Source organism: Lactuca serriola, chromosome 4 (genome assembly GCF_051521515.1).
Source record: "Lactuca serriola cultivar US96UC23 chromosome 4, Lser_US96UC23_V15, whole genome shotgun sequence".
In the NCBI taxonomy this organism is placed as follows: domain Eukaryota; kingdom Viridiplantae; phylum Streptophyta; class Magnoliopsida; order Asterales; family Asteraceae; genus Lactuca; species Lactuca serriola.
This window is the reverse complement of record NC_136411.1, coordinates 308,603,709-308,611,286: the sequence shown is the minus strand read 5'-3', so window position 1 is coordinate 308,611,286 and position 7,578 is coordinate 308,603,709.

Genomic DNA, 7,578 nt, shown 5'->3' with positions numbered 1-7,578 from the left:
CGATCCCGGTTTAATGACGTTTAAACATAGAGGGAATTTAAATAGAACTTTTTGGAAATTTTATTATCAATGTTAATTTTATTAATTCAAAAGTGGTTACAATACTTGACTTTTTAGGTCATTACAAAGATTTGAAATATCGGGTTGTCACACAGTTAGGTTTTGAAGTCATACTCAATAATAGTTTTAGACTTATCCAAGTGGGAGACTGTTGGATTAATGTCTAAGTCCATAACTATAGTTGGTATGTATTTGACCCGACCCGGCATGGTCCATTTGGGTTGCACTTCACCGGCACAATTTATATGGATAGTATTTTGAGAATAGTATATTTATGATTTATATTAATATATTATAAGTTCTAATATATTAATATAATCATATTATTTAATTAGTATTGATCAAGAATTAATTTATAATTAATTAAGTGATCAAAATGAACTAATTAAATATGGACTCTTAGATATATATATATATATATATATATATATATATATATATATATATATATATATATATGTGTGTGTGTGTAGTGGGCCAAGTTCTTTTAGGTTGGGCTAAGTCTTCATGGATAGTCCATGGAGCCTTAACCCATGGATCCTAGGAAATGAAAGGTCATGGGTATTAGGGTTTAACCCTAATCCTCCACACTATATAAAGATGTCCTTGGTTGGTGAAATGGGCACTAGTGTGGGTACACTAAGAGGGCTAGCCAATTTCACTAGAGAGAACCAAGTATCCATATTCTCTAAAGTCTTCCAAGGTGTTTTGGTGATTTGTGATTCCATTTGAGGCTTCCACACTATTGGGGCTAAGCTCTTAAAGCTTGAAGACATCAAGCTACACCAAAAGGTATGTCATCTAACTAGTCTTTGTAGTATAGTTACCTCATAGTATGCTAGTTAGGATTAAAGCCTTGGAAAGTTCTTATTTGTATGTATAATAGAGAAAACATAGATCCAAGGTTTGTAGGGTTGCATGTACACCATAGGAGTGTTAGAATGCTCAAAACCCAACAAAATGAAATAATACTATGGTGTAGTGTCGAACTACAACCGTACCAATTACCTTAAGTCTAAGGTAATCTTGTAAGTACTGTAGCATTTGTAATAAATAACTACATCGGTACTCAGCTGCCTTATTTCAGGGATAAGGTATAATGTGATGTGTAGATCCCAGGCTGTACGCTCCCCTATCAAAAGGATTTAGGGACCTACCCATGACCCCTGCATATCTGCAAGCCGTGAGCATCCACATTACTATGATCATGTATATTCGATATAACGATCACAATTGTGTTGTGATTCATCGGTATAGTTAGATCCTGAACTGGTTCCATGCTATAGAACCTAGTGACATCTGTTCTATGTATATGTAAGCGTACTCATGTAAGTGTGATCATGTAATTGTACTTATGTAAGTGTGATCATGTAATAGTATAGTAGTGTACTGTAATGTTCCACGTGTGCTAGCTGTAATGTGTGTTCTCTCTCTATTTAGCAAGTATAGTAACGTAATCGTTCTGGTATCGTTGTATATGTTCTCTTTCTAGTATAGTTGTATATGTTCTTCTCTAGTATAGTTGTATATGTTCTTCTAGTAGTAAGTATTGACTCGTAAATGAACTGACTCATAGTATGATATCGCGTTCTAGTAATAGTTCTAGTCTCTTCCTAAACTACCCATATGGTAGTTTACTAGTAATCTAACTGGAACGTATGGACATGGATGTATGCCCTTGCTACCCAAGGGCATGGGATGAACTGGAAGGGCCTTTATGACTATATATGTACATATGTTATATAACTAATATTTAAACGACCTTTGGACGAGTACCCGATATCCCACCAGACCACATCTCAAGCGCGAAAAGGAAATAGGGTGGATAGTCGTCCTAAGTCTTTTAAACATTTCTTATATAACTATACATATAGAGGCATGCAATTTATAATATAAAAGCATAAAATAAGTTTTTTAAAACCTTTGAACATAATTATTATCTAAGAAAAGATCGACTTAATGTCAATTTATAAAACGTTTTGAAGGTATGGGTTTGATAAAACAACTTTAGTATAAGGAAACATTTGTTTGAATCACAATTGTAAGTAAGTCTCAAATAAAACATACGGAGTAAAATGTACAGTGTAATAAGGAGTTTTAAACACATAAAGTGTTTATGAAAAACATTTGAAGTAAATTGTTTGATAAAACGGCTAATGAGTAGCCAACCATTTGAATGTTGCTTATTAATCACATGTGATTAATATAATAACTAGCATTATTCTAATTGTATCCCCCCCATATAACATTTGAAAATAGTTAAAACATTGATTAAGGGGTATGAACTCACCTGTAGTGAGTGGTTCTGATGAAAATGTTGGATCAGTTGCTAAGTATCAAGTGGTGGCTTGAGTACACACGCGAATCCTATTTAGCATATATTGGCATATATATGAATATAATTAGTGTTATGAACAATTTAATTAATGAATTGGGACCACCTTAGGGACTAGTGAACACTTATATTGAAGTGTTACAACCATAAATGATTGTACGAAGGGTTAAAAAGCTATACAAGGGAGTGTATGGCCAAAATACACACTATATGTGTGTGTGCGGCCAGGTGTGCTGCCAGCACGTGTGTGCGGCCATGTGTGCGGCCAGGTGTGCTGCCAGAAGCGTGTGCTGCCAGAAAACATGGTGTTCTTGGTGTTCTTGGTGAAAGATGTTACCTTTCCGGATGATACTTGAGAGGATTTTTGAGTCCTAGCCCTTCAAGAGTGTAAGAAATGATCAAAATGACCAAGGATAGTACTTATAGGAGGGTGTGTGCGGTTGGAGGTGTGTGTGGTTGGCCTGTGTGCGGCTGGCTGGCCACACACTCTAGTGTGTGGCCGCACACACCAGGTTTGGTGAGTTTGGCCCGTTTTTCTAATACTACTCCCAATCTAATCCATCCTCCGACACATAACTTAAATATACAAATCTTTAAGCACTCTTTTAGACCCAAAACTTCATTATAAAATAGCAAGACGAAGCTAACTTTAATTATAATGATGAATGTAAGTTAGAAATTTCGGGTTGTCACATCATCCCCCTGTTAGAGGGAATTTCGTCCCGAAATTATAATTTAGGTAAGAAAGTAGGTACGAATGATCGAGTCATGAGGTGGGGAACTTCCTAATCGATTGGTTCTCGCGTTCCTAAGTGAAATTGGGTCCTCAGTTGGTATCCCAACGAACCTTCAGTAACGGGCGGCGACGTTGCTTCGTCCACTTGACCTCTCGGTCGAGGGTTACTACGGTTCTAGTACGAAGGCAAGGATCTCGTTAATCTCGACCTCGTCGAGTGGCTTACGAGAGTCCTAACGGAAAGGTATTGTTTCAAGATCGAGACACGAAGGGTAAAATGTGCGTTACCGAGTTTGCGGAGTAGGTTTAGTCTGCGAGGTACAGGACCGATTCTGATAAGAATCACGGAGGTCCTGACTAACTTGGATTTAGCTTTCCACGTGAAGCGAAGCGCATTAGGCCATCCCTAATAGTGAGTTTTCCTAAAGAACTTGGTCTCTCACTTGGAATCTCCAAGGTTTCTTATTCTCGTTTAACTTCCCAGCCAGGGGCCACCCCTTGCTGGGTCAAAGTCATAAAGGTTTCTCTGATTTGCGAGGAGTTCTGGATGAACTATGACAGTAGGTCTGAAAGACCTAGAATTTGGCGAATGACTGTCGGCGTCTCTGATGTCGACCAATTCTCAACAGTTTTGACAAATTGTATGAGTACTCGAAATTTCCCATATCACTAACAGTGTGTCATAGGAACCTGACTCGACAATTTCAAAACTTGTGCTTAGAGAACTTCGTGAAAGTTCTTCCGAAGGTAATGTTTCCATGGATTTTCTTCTCACAACGAAGATTGATAAATAAGTCATTACATGGGGAAATGACGAACTGATTCAAGTAAGAAAGACGTACCCTACTCATTAGCTCATGAAAACTATGGGCTTATTGGTCCTATCCGAAGGGTATCACTACGGACTCAAAGTGTCCGCATCGAGTTCAGAAGGTAGTGTTCCGGACATCCTTCCCTCACACCCAAACTGGTGATATTCGGATCTCAGACCCATTTCTGAAAGTAATTCTTTCCTTGTGTTTTCTCAACCAATTCATCTATGCGAGGCAGAGATAACGATTTCTAATGAAAAATCTTGACGGGGTCCTCGATATCCGAGGCACATACGATGCAATCCGTCAATCTCTGGGAGAATAAGACTGGGGTTCTCTAGGATGAGAAGCCTAGTCTTCTAATTCTATTTCTGTGTGGTTCGCTAAGTTGTTTGTACTGTTCTTGTGTCCCCGTAGGTGTTTAAGCAAATGGGAGATCCGTTTACGGGAGTCGTACTGGGTTCTAAGTTTGTTCACATGACGATGCGATTACTCATAGTCTTGAGTAGTTCTCCGTCCTGAAGTTCATATTAGAATTCATACTTGGTTCACAATCACCATTTCGTGTATACGAGTTGTATATAATTAAGATTGAAAAGATATTCGAATAACTGATTCTTCTTTAAGCTCACATCCCATCGGGGAAAAAGAAGTTAAAGTGGAATCATCAATTCTAAACCTGTAGAACCTTGATTATATATCACTCTTATGCATACATTCCTCAGTGATAGATCAATCGTATGAATCCTTGGATTGAACTTGACGTACTGCACGAGTGGTACTTCGGGGGTTTCTTTGGAAAAATAACTAAGACGTACTCCTGGCATGAGTACTTCGGTGTTCTAATATGACGGCTTTGCTTAAGCGACATTTACTGACAAAGAGATGTATGTATGAAGCTGTTATGGCGTGGATCAAATTGAATCTAATCGTATGATAATGTCGGAATCATACAAAAACTTTAAAGACATTAGATTTGAACATAAGACATTTACAAACAAAACATAACCGTGCCACCATGAACAGAGTTACGGTACTTTAGACTTACGACAAGACTGTTGCTGCGAATAAGGTATACTACAAAAGACAAGTATACGCAGCACGAGCATCCCTATACAGACAGGATCTCGCGAAAGGTAAGACTCTAGTTGCACTAGTTCTGGGTAGTTTATAAGTCTGTTACACGAAACGCCTTAATTACATTAACATGGGTTCCGGAGCAGGTTCTCCCGCAGCTGTAATCCTGAGAATCCTCCCATCTGCGCCAGAGTTCTTTGCTATAGGGCAATCCTTCTTGAAGTGCCCTATCTCCCCGCATTGGTGGCATGACTGGCTAATACTAGCTTTGGTGACAGGATTGCAGTGTTTAGCCAGTGTTATGCGGACACGAGTGCCTTCCTCGTTACTCCACTTTGAAAATTGCTTCCTAAAGCGTTCGGCGTTATAACTACTCTCGTGTGTAGGGTTAGTCCCGATGAAAGGGACTTGAGTGATGGGTCGTGCCGGTGCTCCACAGTTACGAGCATGGTGCCCTATTTTTAGGCAATTGCAACATTGCATCTCATGGCAAGCCCCATGATGATGGAAACTACACTTATCACACTTTGGGAGTTTTCCCTCGTATGGCCTGCTCGGTACGGGAATGGCAGGAGTTTCCACTTGCTGTTGTTGCATAGCCAGCCTTTGGGATCTCTTGCATTCTTTCCGGGCTTGATGCTTTCGCTTCTTGTTCTCTGCTTTTCGGCTTTGCGAGCCTATGACTGTTACCGTTTGACGACTTCCTGGATGGGTACCACGATTGGAAACTTCATTCCCTTCAGCAACATTGACTGTGCTGATAGCGCTACGGTGCGCAAGGACCACGGTTACGACAGCCACCACGGCAGCTGTAACTGCTGTTTGAAAGGTAGCGGCGTCCATAGGAAAGGCGGAGGTTTCGTCGCTCGACTGATTGCTTTCGGATGACGACACGATTCTGTAACACGAAAGATAAGGATTTTGTGAGCGATTCTGGTTGACCCTAGGGGTACTTCGATTGTTCAAGTAAAGATTAAGACTATGTTCTCGATAGTTTGACCTACATCCCTATGATGCAGTCCCAGTAATGGAATGGAAGTATGATCGCGAAGGTTTGACCTACATCCCTATGATGCAGTCCTAATAATGAGTAGAGGTAAGTTCATAGAATGGTCTCAAGACGTTTGTCGTTCAAGCCGAGGTATCTTGGGTTGGTGAATAACAAGATCCAACCACTGAAAGAGACTTGGAAATGTCTCCGGAGCTAAATTACTATAGTCCAATGACTTGACTAAAGCATGATTCAGATAGACTCCAATGAAAGTATGATAAGAGTACTTGAATAAAGAATGACACAGAAGTTAGCCGACTGTCAATATCTTTGATATTCATGACGTAAAAGTTCGGGAAAATGACCTTGTAAAGGTCTTACATCATATCCGGAGAAGATAGTTCTTGACAGCCTAGAGATCTAACCAAAAGTACTTACGGTACAAGATAATTTCATAGAAAATTCCACGTCAGGCATAGACAGAAAACGATTCCTTTTAACAAGGAAAATAAAGTAAAGCGTCTACTACCGGCGACGGTCATCCCTCTGGTGAACTCTCAGTTCATCCAGTTGACATTCCACATCAAGTAGGTGTCTTTTGCACACCCTATGGCGTACTCGGAGCTCTATGACTTCGGCTCGTGATTCAGCCAGTGCTCGCAGCAGGGTTTCATGGTTTCTCTCTGATCTCTCGCGAGCATCTTCTAGACGAATGGTGCGGAGGGTATGCATTCTCGCATCGGCAACAACTTCGATAATCTGATGTAGGGCTGTCCTGCCTTGAATCTCATTTCGGGCCACTCTGCGGACCAAGATTGGCAAGGTTCTGTCTGCTAAGCCCCCATTGCTTAGGTTATAAAAGCTTCGGTCACCATTAAATGGCATGGGCTGATCTTGTCCTTGGCTCCATGTTTCCAAGCATTCCACTCACTCAGGCGTCGGGCCATGAAAAGTCGGACGAGGGTTAGGAATTGGAAAGGGAGCTGCTTGGGGTAGGTTCTCAACCTCTGGTTCGGAATTAGCATCGTCCGAAGGTCTTCATCATGGTGATCATTCAAAGGGATAGGATGATCATTCTCTGGTTCTTCTCCAAACCAACCAGCTATGACTTCGTTCGGAAGATACTGGTTGTTGTGGGGATGGAGTCCAACCATGTTATCTATGCGAGAATTGGGGTAAGAAATAATCATTAGATGAACTATCTAGATAATTATTTAGAAAATCATCATTAGTTACATTGCTATTTGTGAAGTGCATACCAGTTATATGTAATCGAAACAGGATAGGCCTTCGAATAAGTGAACTTAACTCCATATTCACACAGAATAGGGGTGAAGTAAAATTTTCACAGATTCTAAGTCTATAACATCCTAATTACATATAGCCTTAGTGTATCCACTTAGCAACTATCAACTTAGTAATGAAGATCCTGTTTTAGTTCTCAAGTATAAAGTACTTATAGTAACACCAAATACTCCTATAGTATTTTAAGTTTAATGTTATGTTCTACTGTTCTCATTGTGGTAAAGTTGGTAAGATTTTAGCATTGTTGCAACCACACAATTAA